The sequence below is a fragment of the Macrobrachium rosenbergii genome, chromosome 50 (genome assembly GCF_040412425.1).
Source record: "Macrobrachium rosenbergii isolate ZJJX-2024 chromosome 50, ASM4041242v1, whole genome shotgun sequence".
NCBI classification, from domain to species: domain Eukaryota; kingdom Metazoa; phylum Arthropoda; class Malacostraca; order Decapoda; family Palaemonidae; genus Macrobrachium; species Macrobrachium rosenbergii.
The window spans coordinates 21,907,501-21,932,599 of NC_089790.1; the positions used below are offsets into that span (position 1 = coordinate 21,907,501).

A 25,099-nucleotide genomic window follows, 5' to 3' on the forward strand; every position below is an offset into this window, starting at 1 on the left:
TGGGAAGATAAACACGTACAAATTCTGCCATTTTTAAGCACAAAGCTAAGAACAACCATAGTATGAACTGTGATGCATTACGAACTGTAACTGAAATGCGTCGTTCCAAAGGTCAGGTAAGCGAAGATGCGCTGAATAATATGATACAGAAGATGTACCAGCCACAAAGGTCATCTGGAAAACCAGATAAAAAGGACGGTATCTTTGAATTCTATTTAAAGAACGATGAATCACTTTATATTCTATTTGGAGACTATTTGGATCCTGTGTGAAGAATAATGTACCCTTTGATAATTTATCATTTTGAGACTACTTGTTTAAATAGGTCTCCTGTGGCCTACTAACACCATTATTTTTCTTTTAAAGTATGAAAATTGGCCAGAAAAAGATGCTCTACTGCAATTGCTGATTCAAAATCATTACAGCAGAATTTGCCTTCTGATTCCTTATACGTAAATAAAATCCACCACTGCTATCGCTAATTTAGGTCAAGGGAGTGTCACCACTGCCAAATGAACTTAATCTTTTCCACACAAAGCTTTCACTGTTTTCTCCCGGATAATCTGTCATTGTCTCCACTCTAGGAATCCTCAATTTTTGTTATCCCATTGATTTTAATTGTTATTTTTTGTAAACAATGTCTTAATGTAATATGCCAAAGTTTTTTTTATATCAGAAAATAGGGTATTTTTTTTTACATGAGAATTACCTAAACTAAAAATTGGGTCCCCCACAAAAATCGAGATTTTCTTGTCGATCCAGAAGCACAGACATAAAAAGGGATTCATAATTGTGCTGTAAATCAGTCTCTTTGTTCCTGAAGTAACATTGCGATTCATGATCTAACTGGCTCATCCCCTTCGTGCATAATTCTCCCCAAGCTGGTCATAAAATATTGATCGTTTTGCTCTGCAAAAACGGAATACCGTCAGCAAACGCACTGCGTTCTTTGTCTATGCTGGAGACAGATTGAAATTGTTTTTTACCCATCGCGTCAGGAAAGCGACACTGGAAATGTCGGACTTAGAGAATGGAATTGACACGTAACAAATCAGTCATATGTCAATACTTGATGCGATAGAAGGTTTCTCTTCCAAATTGCTTGAGAAAGAGAATGTGGTCACATGCTTCCTGAGTGACAGCTTTTTTTCAAGGAATCCCAAAAAAGGTTATCCAGTCACTTTTATATTTATTGCGATACACAAACACACACACACGCACACTACATATATATGAAAAATACATATACATATACATACATACATACATACATACACACACACACACACACACACACACACACATATATATATATATATATATATATATATATATATATATATATATATATAAACTAAATGGAGAATTATACAATGTGTTTCGAGATGGTTTGATCATGTGGTAAGAATAAGGGATGATGTGTTGTTGAAAAGAGTAAAATGAGTGTATGATTCTGATGCGTTAGAATTCAGGAGGGGGAGAGTTAGAAAGTGTTAGGTATATGGTGTAAAAGAGGGTTACTTATAAATATGTATGTATGCATATATATATATATATATATATATATATATATATATATATATATATATATATATATATATATGTATATATATATAATGTATGTATATCCTTAATTCTAACACTTGAGAATCATACACTCTTTTTACTCTTTTTAACAACATGATCAAACCATCTCAAAACACACTGTATAATTCGCCATTTAGATAATGATATATTTGCACCATATTTAAATTTCCATAACGTTATAATTAGTACAATAGGTACTAAAATATAATTGATCTTTTTCATTAAAACAACCAATTTTACTTTTTTTCTTTAATATCTATAAATAAAAAATATTTGTTTGAATTAAGTCTTTCACAGAATCATGATAACAAATTACGTTGGTGTATATATTCCAAATCGCAGAGTAATAAAAAAAGAAAAAGGAAAGAATGCGCCGAAGTTTCTTCGACGCAATCGAGTTTCCTGTACAGTGTATAATGATGTATGAAACTCTTAGCCGCGGCCCATGAAACTCTCAGCCGCGGCCCATGATACTTTCAACCAAGGCCCGGTGGTGGCCTATGTTGTTGGCACCTATAGCGGTGCCAGACGCACGATCATGGCTAACTTTAACCTTAAATAGAATAAAAAAACTACTGAGGCTAGAGGGCTACAATTTAGTACGTTTGATAATTGGAGGGTGGACGGTCAACATACCAATTTGCAGCCCTCTAGCCTCAGTAGTTTTTGAGATCTGAGGGCGGACAGGAAAAGTGCGGACAGACAGAGGAATAGCCATCTCAATAGTTTTCTTTTACAGAAAACTAAAAAAAGGAAAGGAAAAGCCTTACACACACACACACACACACACACACACACACACACACACATATATATATATATATATATATATATATATATATTTCTCGTAAAGGGTGAAAAGAAAAATTTAACCCACACATATACTCTTTTCAGGTAATGGAAATAACACAACGAAGCCATGAGAGAGACCAAGTCGCCCGTGACAGATTCTGGTGAAGCGTAAACTTAAAATAATAATGTTAAAAAAACTCTGATCTTCATTCTTTTCATCCGTTCATACCCCGGAAAACATTTAGGAATAGGAGAGAGACACGGAGAGAGGCAGACAGGCAGAGAGAGATAAACATAAAGAGATAGGTGTTGTCATTATAATATATTTTATACATATGGATATATATGAATATAAATGTATATACATTATATTATATTATATATATATATATATATATATATATATATATATATATATATATATATATATATATAATATATTTTATACATATGGATATATATGAATATAAAAATATATATAGTATATTATATATATGTATATACATAATGTATATATATGTATATATATATTTATATATATAAATAAATAAATATATAAATATATATATATATATATATATATATATATATATATATATATATATATATATATATATATATATATATATATATATTGTCTATACATAGCCTATACAAAAACAAATAAATATATAAATATATATATATTACAAGCAAGAAATCATTGGATAAAGATATTAACCTAATGCCCTAATCCATAACCATTTAAGAGGCTTATATGCTTGTGGCCTATGACTTTCATTGGCGGCCACCTATGCAAATACTGACCAGGTCCAATAATGCTTACCTTCACAAATTGAGCGATCAAAGGTATAATAGACTGGATTGGAAAACCGACTATTATACAGCAGTTAGATATTTTAAGCTGGGCCACTGTTTGGTGTTCACATATTCCGTCATCATCTTATAATATCTTTCGCTTAGAATTAATGCAGCCTTTATTTGAATCTCGTTTTCCTTAAACACTATGAAAAATGGAGTATTCTGGGCAGCTAATGATAAATTTGCTTCCAATGCAGCTACATTGCAAGCAATGGAAATTTCTCCAGAAAGCGTCCAGCTCTATTATAATTTTCTCCGGCCCTCCTTTGGTGATTCTTGCTGGCGTGTAGGTGTCTATTTTTGGCATTTTTCGCCCTTCTTTGATTTTCCTTTCGTATACTTTTATGCTTTCACTTTGACGGCAAGAAAAGAAAAATCGTGTAATCATCTCACCGACCGAAGCCTTTTCCTAATAAAAGCAGCAACAGATATGCTAAAATGATTAAGTATCCTGCCCCTGTGTGAATAGGCCACTGATGGACAAACAATCACATTCAGTTTATTATCATTATTATTCAACAGATGAAATCTATCAATATGGAACAAGCCCACAGGGGCCAATGACTTGAAATCCAAGCTTCCAAAGAGTATGGTGTTCATTAGGAAGAAGGAAGAGGAAGTAAAGGGAAATACAGAAAGAAGTGATCCAACTTATTACAAAAGAAAAAAAAAATAATAAATGACGATAAAAATGTATTGCGATTTTTTATATATATATTTTCTTCTTCTTTGAATTTTCTGATATCCTAAACATATAAATATTGCTGGGTGTCTGTAGCATTTCTGCAATCTGCTTGAAGTTCCCACTCGAGAAAGTAGGTTGTTATGGATTAACAGGAAATTCAAAGGCATCCCAAGGTCAAGATCTAAGATATACAATAAGGACACCAAAAGACAACTTTCCCCAGTAAAGCACTATCTCTCTCTTATAATATGGTTCAGATCCCACAATAAGCTGCAGGTCCCGTTGCTAGGTAACTAATTGGTTCTTATCCACGTAAAATAAGTCTAATCCTTCGGGCCAGCCCTAGGAGAGCTGTTAATCAGCTCAGTGGTCTGGTTAAACTAAGGTATACTCTCTCTCTCTCTCTCTCTCTCTCTCTCACACACACACACACACACACACATGGAACCTTTGGATCTCCGTAAAATATTTCAAATCTGATAAACTAATGCGATAACAGTAAAATATAAATTGCATAATCCCATTATACAAGATACCTGACATACAGCAGATCATCTTACATCGAGAACACTTACCTGTTCTATTGGAGTGCGATCCACAAACCGACGAAGTAATTCTGAAGGAGGCTTATTGAAACGACCGGGCAGGCGCCTTCGCTCAAAATTCCACACCACCAGGAAGGGAACTTTCCCGACTGAAAGATCGAGAAAAAGAAGAGACGGTTCAAAACATTTTCAGAACTCCTCCAGACTGTCTTTTCCGATGATAAATAGCCGTTATCGACGAGAAGAAGTTTACGTTTTGATATTTTTTTTGTTTTACTATGATTCAACCTCTTTCTTTTACATTTTTAAGTTTACAACGGAATTATAGGCTTATCATACATCTTCTTGGTCTCCTGATTATGCTTTAAACTTCATCTCCCCATTTATAAATATTGAAAATCTCTTTACTTTTATACATCGCAAGGAAATTCAAAAGAAACTCGTCATATCTCGGATAGACGTACAACATATCGCCTCGTTCCCCAGATTATAATTTTAAACTTCACCTCTCCATTTCCTTCATACACATTGAAAAATTCCTTATTTCTATACATCGTAAAGAAATTAAAAGAAAATCATCTCCTAATGTACGGAACTCCAGACATGGAAACCTCTGAAGAAAACTAGAAGTCGTTAATACATCTCTGAGATTCAATAGCAAGTTGGTTACATGCGATAATAATGGAGTTCATAGTCATATTTTCTTTTTTGAGTTGTGAGACTTTGTCCGTCAAAATATTGCAGAATGAAGGGAAATAACTGAATCAGTAATTGCAGCCGCTACGATAAAGAGGATCAGGAAAAAGCAAATAAGCCTTCAGACGAAACTACTACGAATAAAGAATAAGTATTTAAGAAATGACTAAACGGCAAGAAATTACTGACCAAAACAACAAGCAGAAAATGCGCCGAAAGTTTCTTCGACGCAATCGAGTTTTCTGTACAGAGTATGAGCCGCAGCCCATGAAACTTTCAGCCACGGCCCGGTAGTGGCCTGTCCTATAGCGCTGCCAGACGCACGATCATGGCTAACTTTAACCTTAAATCAAATAAAAACTACTGAGGCTAGAGGGTTGCAATTTGGTATGTTTGTTGATTAGAGGATGGATGATCAACATACCAATTTGCAGCTCTCTGGTCTCAGGAGTTTTTAAGATCTGATGGCGGAAAGAAAAAGTGCGGACGGACAGACAAAGCCGGCACAATAGTTTTCTTTTACTGAAAACAAAAATGAATAAATAAATAAACGCAAAGTGCTCTGTCAGCTAATGACTGTGTAAGAGACACTTCCTTTTATGAAATCACGCGGAAAATGGAACAAGCAAAAGACCCGGAGAAAAGGAGTCCATGAATCCACGAGGAAGAGCATCAGCTGATTCATCTCTCACGGATGCAAGATGAAGGAAGCAGAGAGAGAGAGAGAGAGAGAGAGAGAGAGAGAGAGAGAGAGAGAGAGAGAGAGAGAGAGAGAGAATGCAAAACAGTATTAAGATACAAGAGTAGAGAGAAAGTCATTTCCGTCTCGGACATCATACGACGTCAAATGTCAAGCCCAGACATTAAAGAGGATACAACTCCTTACATGACGTGATTTCTTGCAGCGGAACATCCGCCATCTTGGATAGCCCTGTCAGTGGACTTTATGTAGCCTTTATCAACAAGAGTTATATCTAAGGAACATCCGCCATCTTGGATAGCCCTGTCAGTGGACTTTATGTAGTCTTTATCAACGAGTTATATCTAAATTTCATGATCACGGGCGTTGTTTTCTTAATTATTCTCATTATCATGCTGAATCTCACTTATCTAACAATGGGATAAGTTCAAGAATTATGCTTTCCAAGAGGAATAAATAGACATTTTGAATATTCGAACTTCAGAAGCATCACTTAGTGAAATAAAAATTTCGCAGAACTTTCCCATGCGTCCATCTAATCAAATCAACCCTTTGAAATAATATAAACTTTATTTTAAGGACTCTCAGTTACATATATACAGTAATTCAGTATCTAGAATCAGTAATGGATAGCTTTACTGATACTGAGCTTTTACTCTAGGTTCGCCAATATAAGTGCATTGCATTGAGTATATTAAAAAATATTATATTAAGAGAACCAAAATTCGAAATTTCAGTCTTCCCACTCGCCGATCTCTGTAGCCAATATCGGCTTTAAATCTAAATTGAACAAATGAATTACCTGCTGCGAAAGTGAATAAAAGAGTAGAAGAGAGAGAGAGAGAGAGAGAGAGAGAGAGAGAGAGAGAGAGAGAGAGAGAGAGAGAGAGAGACAAAAGACCAGAATTTAATATGACGTGATCTGGATTATTAATTGTTTTACGCCCACCTGAGAGAGCAAAAGTCAATTGGTGAATTTGCTTTCTCTTTTATTTCACTTTCATTCTTTTGGCCTTCATATCTCCTTTTCCCTCTATATTTCTTTTCTATATTCGTTTCTTCTTTCCTCCTCTATCCCTATAAGTCATAACATATCTACATATTTTGTATTAAATTACCATCTTGACAACCTGGAAATCATTTTAGGCATCTCTCATAAAACAGAAGAATAAATTTTCAGTGGAGAATTATCCCAAATTTTATGAGATTACTTTGCAATCTAAAAGTGATTAGAGTCTGCTTGGGCGTCCTCATCATTTTCCTGCGATCGGAGTCTAATAAACATTTTATTCCGTCCCGCTGATTACACTCCATAAACTTGATGATTATGGTGCGCTAATATCGAGTCGATTTAATCGATACACACACAGACGCAGACGCAGATAGACCGACAGACAGACATATAGATAGAGAGATAGATAGACGGACAGACAAAACAAATAGGCACAAGCACACATCAATATATATGTATGTATATATATACATATATATACGCACGCACACACACACACATAAATATATATATATATATATATATATATATATATATATATATATATATATACTGTATATAAATTATATAAATATATATATTATATATATATAATATATATATATATATATATATATATATATATATATATATATATATATATATATATATATATATATATATATATATATATATGTGTGTGTGTGTGTGTGTGTGTGTGTGTGTGCGCGTGAGAATGCTTGCTTTATTTCCGACAACCACACAGACTTCTAAACTCCTCGATTTCAATACACTTTTTGGATATGTCTACCACTACAAGCCTTGAATCCCGCAAAGGAACGCTTGAAGAAACACTACTTCCCATAATGGACTTCAACCCATGTCCAACATATTGGTAAAAGCCATAGGGAGCAAGTCCCCTAACCAGAAAAGATTATACAAGACAAACAAATCTAGACCTCAATTATATTTCAAACACTCTTTTGCATTGCCCTCCTTCCTCAGGATTTTCCATTATCTCAGAGTTTCCCGAGAGGAAGGCCGTCAGTCTCCTGCTAATTCTACTGGATTTTCTTCTCTACCTCCTAAACAGCGCTCTCTTCCTCTTACGTAAGAGATTAAGTGATTTGGAATATGGAGTTGGATCTTGGCTAATTCGCTTTCTTAAGGTATATTATTTATCAGACTGTAAATAAATTCTTTCACTGGTAGGAAAGGACACCCTTTTTCATCTATTTTGTTTTCTTATGGTTACAAGCTAATGCAGAATGGCATTATGTAACTCGGAGAGCTAGAAATTATATATGATTTCGTATTACATCTCTGTCAAGAACACTCAGAGTTACAGAGCAACTTTTATAGCTATAAAAGTGTATCCTCGATTTACAGTTTTACGCCGTTTTTGGGAATTAATAAGTAAATATTTGTGAAAATAGCGGAAGACAGAATCTATTTATTTGTGAACATAGAAGATTGAATCGTAAGAAGATGTCAATCAGAAATTACATTTCCACTTCTGGAATAACATTTTCACCAGTCAATCTCTCCTTCACGTCTCTCACCTTTAAAGTAGAATCATCAGAAGGAAAACGAGAGAGAGAGAGAGAGAGAGAGAGAGAGAGAGAGAGAGAGAGAGAGAGAGAGAGAGAGAGAGAGAGAGAGATATTGCCCGAACACCTGACATTAATGGTCGTTGGTTCATCTCGTAACTTATGTCAAAAATAGACTCGAAAACTTACAAGTATTTCTCGAGACATGTGTCCATCATTTCTAGATGGTCTCTTTCATCTCATGAAATTCTTGGTATGTTTCAGCTGTTCCTCTCCAGATCTTCTGATTCATAATTACACTGTAGAATGGAATGGAATGGAATATAAAATAAAGGCCAATGCTGAGCGCTGGGACATATGAGAATATTCAGCGCTGAAAGGGAACTGAGAGTAAAAAGACTTTAAAGGTGTAACAGGAGGAAAACCCAGCAGTTGCCAGGGTGGAGAGTAAGATGGAAGAAAGAGAATATTAACAGAAGTACAGTAAAGAGAATGAAAGGGGTTGCAGCTGGAGGCCGAAGGGATGCTGCAAAGGACCCTGAGTAATGCTTACAGTACACCACGTGAGGTGCACTGATGGCACTAACCCCCCTTATGAAGTTTATAATTTTGGTACGATATTTTGACATTTAATTTTTTTACATATCTCTCGCTTGTGAATTACATTTCTCTCCTTCACTGCCCTTTTTCGTTTTCTGTTGCATCCTTTTTACAATTACCTGATAGGTTCAAATTTTGTTTTCAGAACAGTGCTATAAAATGTACTGATGATTTTATGGTCTATGTACAGAATCTGCTTTCTGCTGTATTTTTAATAATTTTTTCTGTCATCAAATACCGGGTGAGATAAACTCACCATAACTATGCTTGCGATTCAAGCAATCGATCTGACTGGTCATAGAACAAAAACTTCACTATTCAAGTTACCCTTTCTAAAACTGCAATTTTTGTAGTAATTTTTTTCTGTTATCCATAAATTAGACAGAAGTCATTCTTGATGCCATTGCAAAATAGCTTATCACTTGATCAAGGATTTATTACTCAAAGTTTACTTTCCTATTCATGTTATCCTAAACTACTTTAGACTCCCCTCAAGTTTTATGTTTTTAGTGCTATTTCACTTTTCATTCTTAGTTACTTATTTGTGGGGCAAATAAAAGATGTAATTGATGTGACACGGGTACACACACACACACACACACATATATATATATATATATATATATATATATATATATATATATATATATATATGTATATATATATATATATATGTATATATATATATATATATATATATATATATATATATATATATATATATATATATATATATATATATATATATATATATATATAAACAAACTTTACAAGTGTGCCCTCTATTTTTAATAATGATCACCTTCAAAGAAAGTTATTTTTGCATTTTAAAAATTTTGTGGTGGTTTATGAAATATTAATTAGTTTTCTGATATTTTTCGTCCTTCAATTGGAAAAACTGATAAAATATAGACAAAAAAATTTCATGTAATCTTTATTTTAAAGGGACACCGAAGTAAGGCGAAAGAAAGGAATAAAGTTGACAGAAAGGGAAAGGAAGGAATAACGATGACAGAGAGGGAAAGAAAGGAACAAAGATGACAGAAAGAGAAGGAAGGGAACAGAGATGATAGAAAGGGAAAGACAGGAATAAACTGACAGAAAGGGAAATAAAGGAATAAAGATGACAGAAGGAGAAAGAAAGAAATAAAGATGAAAGAAAGGGAAAGACAAGAATAAAGATAATAAAAACGTAGAGTAAATAAATAAAGCAAAAAAAAAAAAGAGAAAAAACCCAACGGAAAATTTGCCGTCGATAAACTGTGATTTATCATCGGAAACGACAGTCTTGAGAGAGACCGAGAGGAGTTTCCAAACATTATTTTTGTGTCCTCTTGGGCTCTCCAAGATCTTCTTCTTCTTCTTCTTCTTCTTCTTCTTCTTCTTCTTCTTCTTCTTCTTCTTCTTCTTCTTCTTCTTCTTCTTCGTTTTTGTAAAGGAGATTCCTCGAAGAGGGAGGAGGAGAAGGAGGAGGAGGAGGAGGAGGTTGTCCTTTCAACCCAAGGGTTCTCGAGGTCTTTCCTCCTCCCCCTCCCAGTCACAGAGAGCGTATTATATTTCTTGCATCCGTGCTTGAACTGTTATTGGTTTTCGTGGAGTATTACCCATTTTTTTTTTTTTTTTTTTTAGTTTTCTGCAAAAGAAAACTACTGAGATGGCTATTTGTCTGTCCGCCCTCAAATCTTAAAAACTGCTGAGGCTAGAGGGCTGCAAATTGGTATGTTGGTCTTCCACCCTCCAATCATCAAACATACCAAACTGCAGCCCTCTAGTCTCAGTATTTTTTTTTTATTTATTCAAAGTTAAAATTAGCCATAATCGTGCGTCCGGCACCGAAACAATGCAGGCCACCACGGCCGGCTGAGAGTTTCATGGGCAGTGGCCGAGACTTTCACGCAGCATTATACGCTGTACAAGAAACTCGATTGCGCCTCTGGGAAAGAATCTTGATATTAGTCAATACAGGCAAAAAGCAGGCATTTCTTCTGTTAGGTTTCGTGTTGGAGTTCTGTCATCTTTATTCCTTTCTTTCCCCTTACTTCGGTGTCCCTCTGAAAGCAAAATTACTCTGTGCTCTCCTTTTATAAAAATAAAGTAAACATTTCGTGAAAAAAATATGAAAGATGAAATTATCAAATCAAATCTACTTTCTATATATTTTTTTTTAAATAGTTTTTCCTTTCCTCCCCTGCCTTAACACGCGTTGCTCTCCGTTGTCAAAATGGGACGCATGCATGTGCAACAGAGAAGTTGAACAATAGACATGAATATGTATATTCCATTTGTTTTTACAAATTTACCCTAACTCTTTGATGGAAGTACTTCATGCGAGGGAACTCCATTTGCGGGAGCCCTTTCCAACAGGAAAAAATGGTGAGAGGAGGTTTTTAGGTGGCGATTCAATTATGAGAGATGAACAAAACGACGGACAAACAGATAGTTAGAAAAGGAATAAATATAAGGACAGATAATTAGGAAAGGAGTAAATGTAAGGACAGATAATTAGGAAAGGAGTAAATGTAAGGACTGATAGTTAGGAAAGGAGTAAATGTAAGGACAGATAGAAAGGAGTAAATGTAACGACAGATAATTAGGAAAGGAGTAAATGTAAGGACAGATAATTAGGAAAGGAGTAAATGTAAGGACAGATAGGAAGGAGTAAATGTAAGGACAGATAGTTAGAAAGGAGTAAATGTAAGGACAGATAGTTAGAAAGGAGTAAATGTAAGGGCAGATAGCTAGAAAGGAGTAAATGTAAGGACAGATAGTTAGGAAAGGAGTAATGTAAGGACAGATAGTTAGGAAAGGAGTAAATGTAAGGACAGATAGTTAGGAAAGGAGTAAATGTAAGGACAGATAGTTAGAAAGGAGTAAATGTAACGACAGACAGTTAGGAAAGGAGTAAATGTAAGGACAGATAGTTAGGAAAGGAGTAAATGTAAGGACAGAGAGTTAGAAAAGAGTAAATGTAAGGACAGATAGTTAGGAAAGGAGTAAATGTAAGGACAGATAGTTAGAAAGGAGTAAATGTAAGGACAGATAGTTAGAAAGGAGTAAATGTAAGGACAGATAGTTAGAAAGGAGTAAATGTAAGGACAGATAGTTAGGAAAGGAGTAAATGTAAGGACAGATAGTTAGAAAGGAGTAAATGTAAGGACAGATAGTTAGGAAAGGAGTAAATGTAAGGACAGATAGTTAGAAAGGAGTAAATGTAAGGACAGATAGTTAGGAGAGGAGTAAATGTAAGGACAGATAGTTAGAAAGGAGTAAATGTAAGGACAGATAGTTAGGAAAGGAGTAAATGTAAGGACAGATAGTTAGAAAGGAGTAAATGTAAGGACAGATAGTTAGGAAAGGAGTAAATGTGAGGACAGATAGTTAGGAAAGGAGTAAATGTAAGGACAGATAGTTAGAAAAGGAATAAATATAAGGACAGATGCTTAGGAAAGGAGTAAATATAAGGACAGATAGTTAAAAAAGTAGTAAATATAAGGACAGATAGTTCGAAAAGAAATAAAAATAAAGACATAGTCAGGAAGGAATAAATATAAGGATGGGTAAAAAAAATCCCAGCTTCTATGAAATTCATTAGTTTCAAAACAGCGCTAGATCTGATTTTATATTTCAACGGCCAACGCAATCACAGTTGAAGGAATTTTATTGTTTTAGTTTCATAGCCAGATATTTTTTTTTCTTGATATTTTTGGTCCCGTGACCGCTAATAACTTTACGGCTCTGTTTAGAGTCCTGTCCTTTTAACAGTATTTGTTCCTATTTTAGTATACCATGAGAATCATTTGTCTAGGTCTATTAAACATGCAAAATACTAGTTCTAAATATTACTGTAGTAACAGTAATAAACAAAAACGGAACGTTTATTAAAAATAAAACTGAATATGAATATGAATATGATTTCTTCACACCGCTGGATTGTGAAACAGCCTCCCAGAGGCTGTCGTGCAATTGGAACTTCAGAAGTTCAAGCGAAGCTGCAATGCATTACTACCCTGATACTATTCTTCTTGCATTTTAATACTTTTTCTATCTATTTATCTATTAATTAATTGATTAATTGAATTTTTTGATAAGTGGGATCTCTTCTTTCTGTATTTCATTTTACTTCCCCTTAATTCTTCCTAATGAACACCATATTCTTTGGAGGCTTGAATATCATGTCAATGGCCCCTTTAGTGGGCTTGTTCCATACGAATAGGTTTCACTTACTGAATAATAATAATAATTATAATAATAATAACTTCATTACCATCACTCGCATAGGTGACGTGTCCAACCATAGAAAATTAATTGGATAAAAGCAATCTGACTGATGTTATGATTAGAATATCCCGATTGTCAGGCAAATTTTAAGGTCTCACAGTAACAACCACTATGACAAACAACAATAATTGTCAGAGGACGATGTGTCTGACCCGAGCCAGGTGGAGGAGGAAAGCTGTCAGACACATCGACCCTACCTAGAAGTGGGGAAAGATGCAGAGAAAGGAGAAGTAACAATTACCACAACATCCTTACGACACCGTTTACAAATACCACCTTAAGCAGGGCCCTATCTCTCAGCATCATACAGTCTCATCCAAGCAGAGACTTATCGCAGATAAGCTCTCCTCCAGAGTACCGACTTACTCCTCCGCGAATGCCGCTTTCAGCGCCGAATGACATCATAAGCTGATATCCGCCGCTCTATAAAAACCGCGCACTGATATCCCAGCTTCTTTTTTACGACGACCTCGCTCCTGGCATTATATTAACCGATAAAAAAAGAAGGAGAAGTTGACATCCAAGCGACGCGGCAAAGCCGCGGAACAAGAGGAGCAAGAAGTAATTCCATTATGTTTGGAAGACTCAGGGCCTTCGCTACATTTTTACACTGGCTTGAGCGTGGATGAATATCGATGAACGCTACCATTGTTTTTAGCATTAAAATGATGATAATGGTAGTATTGTTTACGTTACATTTATTATTATTATTATTATTATTATTATTATTATTACATTCTTTTCATAATATTTTCCTCATCATCAGGGGACTGACACAATAAATTCACAGAAGAAATGAACAGATATGGTGACAGAGTTTCGATTCGCTTACAGGAGCCCACCTACAAAGAGTACAGAGCAGTGAAGCACCAATGGTACAAGTACAGCAGGGACGGTTGAGTGAGAGAAACCCACATATACATACATACATACATGCATACACACACACACACACACACACACACACATATATATATATATATATATATATATATATATATATATATATATATATATATATATATATATATATACGTATTTATACACACAAGCAAACATCATATATACATCATATATATATATGTATACATACACACACATATATATATTATATATGTTTTAGATAAATTATGGAGCTGATAGATCTGTCCTTAGCATCCAATTGCTTTTTTACCTTTTAGCGAAATTAGTTTCTCGACTTTGGTATACCAGTGAAGACAAAGCAAGGAATACTTCCTTTATCAGTTTCATTCCCTAACAACCTTAAGCGTCTGATATTATGAAAAAATAATTATATGAAAAAGATTTCGTTTTTTTATAGTATTTTACGTCTTATTTCCGTCCCGGTATATTGACAATATTCCAGAAAAACTATAATTCCCATTGATCGTGGAATTGTTCTGTAAAGTAAAATGTACATAATACCTCATCTTCTACGTAAACATTTAAGTCTACGCCTACAGGCATGTGTGGTAAGCACTCAGATATATCATATTCCGCCATGAATTCGCGAACTTTCAATATTTTACCTTCAGACCTCTCTACCTGCAGCAATAGACAGAATGTGTTCAGACGCGCCGTCTAATTTTCGAACTGCACTCGAATACAATTTCCCAACACTGGCTCATCCGCCGCGGCAAAAAGAAAATGGCGTTGCCATTTCCTCTCCTGCCATTTTACTTGATCTTTCACCCTAGGATTATCCTTTGCCTGTTTATGTCAGTTCCAGGCGACTCCTCTTCCATTTATTTTGTCGAATAAAACCCCGACATGATTCTGGACGTGGGTGGCTCCAATGGAAGTGGATTATTATCCGGAGATAAGGTTAGCTAATCTGCCCTAAAATAGAAAGCTTCAGTATCTGCACAATTTTCGAAATTGAGATATGCCACCTACTGGGCTCGTGAAACACCAATAAACAAGTTACTGAAGTTTTAGAATGATTCTTCAGTGCTTTACTTAGGGGGTCCCACTTGCAGTATCTGCAAAATCAGTAGTAAGGCAAGGGAAAACTGCACTATCTACCATTTTTCTCAGTTTTGTATTTTTGCAGGCACTGCAGTCTTCCATTTTAGGGCAGTAATATCCTGTTATCACCTCGGGTTTCCTCAGTTTCTGCTATGACCGCAGATATAATGTTATTGATGATGTGCTATTGAATTTTCTTAATTATTTTTACAACAATCACTTTCTTTTATTTTCTTTACACATAAGAAATGTTTCCAATTCTTCTGATCCTGTTGTAGCGACCATAACTCAATATATCAATTCCCATTTTGTCTCTACATATGCACCGTTACGATATTGGGTTTGTATTGAAAAAGAGTACTGCCGCTTTTCTGAGGACGCCATCACAACATATGTATGTATGTATGTATCTATGTATGTATGTATATATGTATTTCCACATATGTCAGGTTGAAGCGGTAAAGGCATATGTCTCTCACAAGATCAAGTTTATTATGCCAACGTTTCACATCACATGGTGCATCTTGTTTATTTTCTCCCTCCCTGTCTTTTTAGTCACTTTTTAGCTCCTACCTTGGTAGGTGTTCCTTTCAAGTTCTTGTTTTAATTTTTGTATCTGTAAATGTTTTAAATTTTTAAAGAAGTTTTTCCCGTTGCATAAGTGACATTTTAAGTATTTATTGTCTGTAATTTTCCTATGATTCTTCTATTTCTATACACACACACACACACACACACACACACACACATATATATATATATATATATATATATATATATATATATATATATATATATATATATATAAATGTATGTAGTATACACTAGCATATAATCCACGCTTACTTATACACACACACACACACACACACACACACACACATATATATATATATATATATATATATATATATATATATATATATATATATATATATATACATACACATATATATATGTAGACATACAGATGCACACAAACCCACACACACACACACACACACACACACATATATATATATATATATATATATATATATATATATATATATATATATGTGTGTGTGTGTAGAGAGAGAGAGAGAGAGAGAGAGAGAGAGAGAGAGAGAGAGAGAGAGAGAGAGAGAGTGTGACAATGACACTGCACGCAAAGCATCTTTACGGCAAAAGCGACCACACGAGATAACGGGAAAAGCATAACCAAATCCAGGTTACAGCAAGCACCTAACGGGCATTAGATTTCGGTATTAATCAGGAATTTAATTACAGCCGGACGGCTTTCAGTAAATGTGTGAGGGCCTCGAGCCATCTGCTCCTGTTTTATGTGTCGCCGCCGACCCGTTCCGTTTTACAGCAGCGTCCCCCCACATGACACAACTAATTAAGCTCCCTTCGCTGGGTTCCGAATGAGATTTCGTCTCTCCCGTTCTCCGATCTGTTTTTTCGTGTCTGAGGAATTAAAGGAAAGTACTTAATTTACGACTGAGAAATTAGAGAAAAGTGTTTGATTTATATCTGAGAAATTAAAGAAAAGTACTTCATTCATGTCTGAGAAATTGAAGAAAATTACTTGATTTATATCTGAGAAATTAAAGAAATTTGTAGCTGAGAAATAAGAGAAAAGTGTTTAATTTATGGCTGAGAAATTAAAGAAAAGTACTTAATTCATGTCTGAGAAATTGAAGAAAAAGTACTTAATTTATGTCTGAGAAATTAAAGAAAAGTACTTCATTCTTATCTGAGAAATTATAGAAAAGTGCTTAATTCATATCTGAGAAATTAGAGAAAAGTGTTTAATTTATGTCTGAGAAATTAAACAAAAGTACTTAATTTATATCTGAGAAATTAATGAGAATTACTTGATTTATATCTGAGAAATTAAAGAAAAGTACTTAATTCAAGTCTTAGAAATCAAAGAAAAGTACTTAATTTATTATCTGAGAAATTAAAGAAAAGTACATGATTTGTATCTGGGAAATTAAAGAAAAGTGCTTTATTCATATCACAGAAATTAAAGAAACGTATTTAATTTGTATCTGAGAAATTAAAAAAAAGTACTTAATTCAAGTCTAAGAAATCAAAGAAAAGTACTTAATTTATTATCTGAGAAATTAAAGAAAAGTACTTAATTCATATCTGAGAAATTAAAGAAAAGTACTTATTTTATATCTGAGAAATTAAAGAAAAGTACTCAATTCATATCTGAGAAATTAAAGAAAAGTACTTAAATCATATCTGAGAAATTAAAGAAAAATACTTAATTCATAGCTGAGAAATTAAAGGAAAATACGTAATTTATATCTGAGAAATTAAAGAAAAGTACTTAATTTATATCAGAAATTAAGGAAAAGTACTTAATTCATATCTGAGAAATTAAAGAAAAGTACTTAATTCACATCTGAGAAATTAAAGAAAACTAAATAAATGTTAAGACATGTATTATAGAAACAGTAAAATTTGACTTATAAAAGTGAAAACTTGACAGATACAACTGAAAAACGAATATTAAAGGAAGCTACTTGAAAATGAAGTCCTGTTTTATAGAAGTATTAAAAATGAACTTATAAAACAAAAACAAAAAAATAGGTAACAACTACAAATGAGCAACGAATAAAGATATATTCTGCAAGATTTCGTGTTCTATTAAAGTATTGTGAAAACATGAAAAAAACTATGACAAGCTTACATGACAACATTCTTAGCAACTATAAAACAGAACTGAGAAAAATGTAAGGCGGAAAATATCAATAAAAGATGGAAAATGTATTTAAATCATCAGAACGACTGGAAATCGTTAAGAAAACACAGCACTGGATGTGTCAGCAAAGAGTTCAAGAAAAATAGGACATACTGATAAATATCTTTTTTTTGCATGACTGTTAGAAGTTTAGGATTTCCGCGGTGACTTACACGCGAGCGTTAGGCAAGAATGTAAAAAAGAAAAAAAAAAGTAAAAATTGCGCCGAAGTTTCTTCGGCGTAATCGAGTTTTCTGTACAGCCGCTACACCGTATAATCAAGGCCACCGGTGGTCTCGGTATAATGCTGTATGAGCCACGGCCCATGAAACTTTAACCATGGCCCGGTAGTGGCATATCCTATATCGTTGCCAGAAGCACGATTATGGCTAACTTTAACCCTAAATAAAATAAAAACTACTGAGGCTAGGGGGCTGCAATTTGGTATGTTTGATGATTGGAGTGTGGATGATCAACATACCAATTTGCAACCCTCTAGCCTCAGTAGTTTTTAAGATCTAAGTGCGGACAGAAAAAGTGCGGGAATAAAGTGAGGACGGACAGACAAAGCCGGCGCAATAGTTTTCCTTTAAAGAAAACTAAAAACTGAGAAGTGGGTCAAGGAAGAAGTGAGAATCTTAAAAATACCACGAGAAGATAATCAAAGAAGATAACACGAGATTAGAATATATTTCCTGCAATTCTTGCGTTAAGAAATAATAGTGAAAACCTTGAGGTGACTAGCCTTGAGGAGTGAGGTATAATGCTTTGGATTGTCATTAAATTTATGAAAAGTCAGTAAGGACTGGTTTGTTGCACAGATCATGGATGAAGATGAATCTGTTTAAAGGTGTTTGCCTCATGCGTCCTGGGAGGAAGTTGGGAAGTGAATTAAAGAAGACTGTTCCATCGAGCTTAAAATACATTTGCAAATAAGTGCTTAATTTTGAGCACTCAGTGAACTACGTGTAGGCTAAAAATAACTTTTCCGAAATATAAAGATATTATCTTTTCACAAAGGTTTTGACAAATCTGGGATTGTGTGGAAAGAACATGCTTAGAAACGCTTTCTCATGCTTTTCTATTTCTGTTAAAAGAGACGTCACTAAGGGTGTGGTTCTTAGGCTCTTTTGGGTAAGGCTGCTTACCCTTAACCTTTGCCCTTTTTCACCTTTGATGTGATCTACTGCAGTCTACTACTAACTACCAGGTTCAAAATTTACCACCTAAAACAACAGATGCACAATGACATTTTAAGGAAAGTGTCCAAGGTCCCAACACCCACCCATCTGTATTGAAAAATACATAACGCAGAAGATATGTATTTCTACCATAACTTTCTCTCTCTCTCTCTCTCTCTCTCTCTCTCTCTCTCTCTCTCTCTCTCTCTCTCTCTCTCTCTCTTTCTTTCCTTTAGTATAAATTGATGGCAACTCTTATTTCCGTTGCAGTGTTGGTGGCACCTCTGTGTGATTCATGGCTGGTGTTTTATGCACGAAGTCTCAGACAACTAAGAGTCATTCTAAAAAAAAAAAAGAAAAGAAAAAAAAAAAAACCAGGCTCAACATCTTTTCATTCTTTTGCATCCTGTGCGATGCTGGGCTGGGAGGGAGACCTTCACGCAAGGGAGCCGTGCGAAAGAAATAAAATGATTTTATACCTGAATCTTTGATTTCCCTAAGAAAGAAAGAAAGAAAAAAACTCTCAAAACCCACAGGAAAGCCAATATGCAAACACTGGAAATATATTTTATAAGCGCTGTATCAAGGGGCTATATACAAATCCCTAATAAAACTCCCCTCCATTTTAAACCAGACGTCGAGAATTCATTTCACAATTTACGTTGGAAACTCTCGGCGCTGGACTTCCCTAAAAATTGCTACTTTTTACCTGTGGATCTGAGCTGTCAATTGACTATTAAAATTCTTTATGCATAGATTGGTTTTTTGAAGTGGCGGATTCTACCTACCTCGCGCTGTTTCAAATAAATATTTCTGTTCGACTCCTGTAAAATCAGAAAAATGGAATTTTATTTTCTGTTAGGGAAGTATTTTTATCTTGTTATACATGTTTTCCTAATATGTAGTCGTTAATGGAATGTATATATTACTAGATAATAATAATAATAATAATAATAATAATAATAATAATAATAATAATAATAATAATAATAATACAATAGTAATAATAATAATAATAATAATAATAATAATAATAATAATCTAGGGACATCAAGATGGAGTTTGGAATAGCAAAATGTGCCTTGGTAAACATACAAAAAGGCAAAGTAACAAGGACTGAAGGGATAAAGCTACCAGACGGGAATAGCATCAAACACATAGAGGAGACAGGATACAAATTCCTGGAAATAATAGGAGAGGATATATAACACCAAGAGATGAAGGACACGATCAGGAAAGAATATATGCAGAGACTTAAGGCGATACCCAAGTCAAAACTCAACGCAGGAAACATGACGACAGCCATAAACACATGGGCAGTACCAGTGATTAGACACAGCGCAGGAGCAGTGGAGTGGACGAAGGCTGAGCTCCGCAGTATAGACCAGAAAACTAGAAAACACATGACAATGCACAAAGTAGTACACCCAAGAGCAAATACAGATAGATTATACATAACATGAAAGGAAGAGGGGAGAGAGCTACTAAGCATAGAGGACTGAGTCAACATCGAGAGCAGAGCACTGGGGCAATATCTGAAAACCAGTGAAGACGAGTGGCTAAGGAGTGCGTGGGAAGAAGGACTGATAAAAGTAGGTGAAGACCCAGAAATATACAGAGACAGGAGAATGAAAAACAGAACAGAGGAATGGCATAACAAACCAATGCACGGACATTACATGACACAGGTTAAAGAACTGGCCAGCGATGAAACATGGCAATGGCTACAGAGGGGAGAACTCAAGAAGGAAACAAAAGGAATGATAACAGCGGCACAAGATCAGGCCCTAAGAACCAGATATGTTCAAAGAATAATAGATGGAAATAACTTCTCACCCATATGCAGGAAGTGCAATATGAAACAAGAGACCATAAACCACATAGTAAGCAAATGTCCGGCGCTTGCACAGAACCAGTACAAAATGAGGCATGATTCAGTAGCGAAAGCCCTCCACTGGAGCCTGTGCAAGAAACACCAGCTAGCTTGCAGCAATAAGTGGTACGAACACCAACCTGAGGGAGCGATAGAAAACGATCAGGCAAAGGTCCTATGGGACTACAGTATCAGAACATATAGGGTGATACGTGCCAATAGACCAGAAAGTATCACTCATTGATGTCGCAGTACCATGGGACACCAGAGTAGATGAGAAAGAAAGAGAAAAAAATTGGTAAGTATAAAGACCTGAAAATAGAAATAAGAAGGATATGGGATATGCCAGTGGAAATCGTACCCACAATCATAGGAACACTGGGCACGATCCCAAGATCCCTGAAAAGGAACCTGGAAAACTAGATGCCGAAGTAGCTCCAGGACTCATGCAGAAGAGTGTGCTACTAGAAACAGTGCAAACAGTGAGAAAAGTGATGGACTTCTAAGGAGGCAGGATGCAACCCGGATCCCCACACTATAAAAATAAAACACCCAGTCGAATAAGACGACGCATACACACACAAAATAAATAATAATAACAACGTACCTAGCTATTTGTCTTTGTCAATAATAATAATAATAATAATAATAATAATAAAAATAATAATAATAATAATAATAATAATAATAATAATAATAATAATAAAAGTCTATTTAATTGTCTTTGACATCTTAAAACTCATCCTGGCAATAAGTATTCCTACTGCTTCAAAGGAAACTGGTCCAAGATACAACAAAGATTTAAATTTCTTAGATGAATTCATCACAAAGCAGCGTTACTTCTTTGATGCAATTTATTTTTTTTATATAAATTTAGCGAATTTAAAAAAAATATTCTTTTCAGCTCAGCGAAGATTCGAGCGCCGTTGAATGGCACAAACAGTGTTACTTAGTTTTGCTTACAGTAAAAAAAAAAAAATGGCGAATTTATATATGATTTTAATCCATGATTTCAGAGAGGATACCCTAAATAATTGGAGTGACAAATGAATGAAAAATAAAGAGCGGACGAAATAACGATGAAGTTTGGGTTGAAAATATATTTGGAGAGGTATTCGTATTTTATATTTCATTTCTCTTCCAGGTTTGTTATTTTTTGACCTTGAGAAAGGAAATATAAGTATAATTGATTCGGGGAAATCTATAGAATTGATAGGTACACTATCTCTAAAATTTGACTATTTCTATTTTCGGAGGCTAACCTAGAAACATAAATTTTTAAGTATCATCTCTCTCTCTCTCTCTCTCTCTCTCTCTCTCTCTCTCTCTCTCTCTCTCTCTCTCTCTCTCTCTCACAATATAAAAGTTCTTATTTACTTGCAGCTTTACATATACGACTGCAATGCAAAACTTTCTCACAGATATCAAGTTCAACAAAACCAACCTTTAGAAACACGGAACCATGTCATTCACGTCGTAACCGAATGGAATAATAAAATAATTACTGAGAAGCAATGCCATTATATTTATTGTATCTATTTACCAAACCTAAACGCTCTAGCCTTAATCTCAGTCTCCATTCAGCAGCAGTACATCAGTACTACCAACTAAAGCCAACTTCTCCCTTGACAATCCTATTACAAATGAACCCTAATATTGTCCATTTTAAAGAGTACGTCTGAAATCCAGTTAAAGTCCCTTACCATGACACCAGTACAGCCCCTAATACCAGTTTGAGCCCTTTCCATTTCCACTCAGCACTAACAGCGCATTGCTATTAAGTCGCCATGCTACCGGAAATAGTACTTCCACTCGTACACCTTTCAGATTGAATCCCCGTGGATTTAGACGAAGTTGGGAGCAAAAACCCGTATAAATACATTTTTTAAAAAAGCAAAATTAAATCATATTGCTTTTACTAGTCATTTGAGTACTTCAGGAAAATATGATATAATTTTCATTGGAGGTCATCACACACCTACACTCCCACCGAAAGTTAAATGAAATGTTTAATTTTGCTTCAAAAACTTAGAAGTGCCTGATTTTGCTTCAAAAACTTAAAAGTGTCTAATTTTGCTTCAAAAACTTAAGTGTCTAATTTTGCTTTAAAAACTCGCCCAAAAGGAATGCTACTTGGACTTGATAAAAATATATGGTTTTCATGAAATTTATGAACGGGTAAATATAACTGCACGTTTCTTATTCTGGTATAGCAACATCTGTTTTAATGTACCAAAAAAGAGACAGTTTTATTAAGCAATCATTCTGCTGATCATTCACAAACTCCACATGGGATAAAATTAAGATACTCGGTTGTCCTGAACATTCCTAACCTTTTAACAAGTCGTAAGGTGATACTGGGGAAGGGAAGATATGCCCGAGTGAAGCAAATCACTAGAAACAAGAAAGGAATATCATAAATTGAATTAATTTCTTGACACTATGAAATACTGTTTCTGGGAACAAGACTTACACTTTCAAGGGTTATGTTACTGACTGAACTTTAACGAACAATCACGACATCTTTCTGCAACATGGCTGAAAGGCACCACAGCCGACTGATTCAGAGATTATGTCAAAAGAAAGGGTTTTAACAGAACGTATCTCAATTATCTCAGCATGTTTGTGTCTCAAATCTGTAATTTTTTGTTTGTGGGTCGAGTGAAATATCAGGCAGGCTACAAGGTGTCACTTTCAGGCGTATACGGAATTTAAAACTACTAGTATCATCATCAGCTGAAATGAAGTACCTGAGATGTTTGGGAGCTAAGTTTTAAAGTAATTAAAACCTTAACAGCTATTTTTCATATATATATATATATATATATATATATATATATATATATATATATATATATATACTGTATGTATTTATATATATATACTGTATGTATATATATATATATATATATATATGTATATATATATATATATATATATATATATATATATATATATATATATATACATATACAGTATATATATACATACATCTTTACATATTCATTTACCTCCATTAACGATGTTAAAAGCATCCACTAGAAAGTAATCCTAAGAAAAGGTTTACGGAAAAGTACTATACAATACAGATATCCAGATTACTGATTGATCAGTAAAACTGGTCAGTGAAACGGAGAAATTGCTACCTGCGTTCGTGAAGGGTTAAATGGATTCATTGCTTTACAGTTTAAAAGCATCTTTGTCACTGACGCGTAGGAGACACATGATCAAACCCAGTTACGAAATGTCACCGTTAAAGTAAGTATCGTTGAATTACTTTTTACTTTTTGAGTAACTGGTTTGTATAATCGATTTTCAAAGCGCATATATATCCAGACGCTTTGAAGAGAACGAGATATTTTAGCAGTCTTTGTACCTGCTACAGATGTATACATATCTTCAAGACTGACCATTATCTATCTACCTATCTATCTATCTATTTATCCATCTATATACTGTATATATATATATATATATATATAAATATATATATATATACATATATATATATATATATATATATATATATATATATGATTATTATCACTTTTGTACGTGATTCATTTATCACACATTACCACAGGTGAAAAATAAGAAGCAGGGTGTAGGTCTGACCGGTTTCGACTTTATTTCCAAGCCATTGACGAAGGACTGATACAGAGTGTGAGAAGTCACAAATATATATACTACAAGAACAGTACTGACGAACATACACAACCGTTAGAGGCTCCATATCTCAACTCAGGCCGGTGTCGAGGTAGGAGTGGCCTTTAAAACTCATTTGGCTAAAAATCACAATAGACTCTCAGGGGACATTGCTGATAAACAGACCATACCCCACCTCAGATCCACACCTGACAGGTAGGCAGTAGAGATGTATGAAAATAGGATTATCATATTTGTAAACACAGTACGAGGGTAGTAATGTTAATGAGTTTCCAAACTCCGCCTCCATGACACCTGTCAGGTGTGGATCTGAGGTGGGGTATGGTCTGTTTATCAGCAATGTCCCCTGAGAGTCTATTGTGATTTTTAGCCAAATGAGTTTTAAAGGC

General features: G+C 34.5%; 1 long non-coding RNA gene across 2 annotated transcripts in view; it reads right to left on the bottom strand.

Annotated features, from left to right (window-relative positions):
- The window catches only part of LOC136832880 (uncharacterized), a 386,429-nt gene that overhangs the window by 69,753 nt on the left and 291,577 nt on the right, over window positions 1-25,099 (bottom strand). For both annotated transcript variants that reach the window (XR_010851346.1, XR_010851345.1), the window contains one exon: window positions 4,501-4,619. This is a non-coding gene — a long non-coding RNA (uncharacterized lncRNA). The remainder of the gene's footprint in view (window positions 1-4,500; window positions 4,620-25,099) is intronic.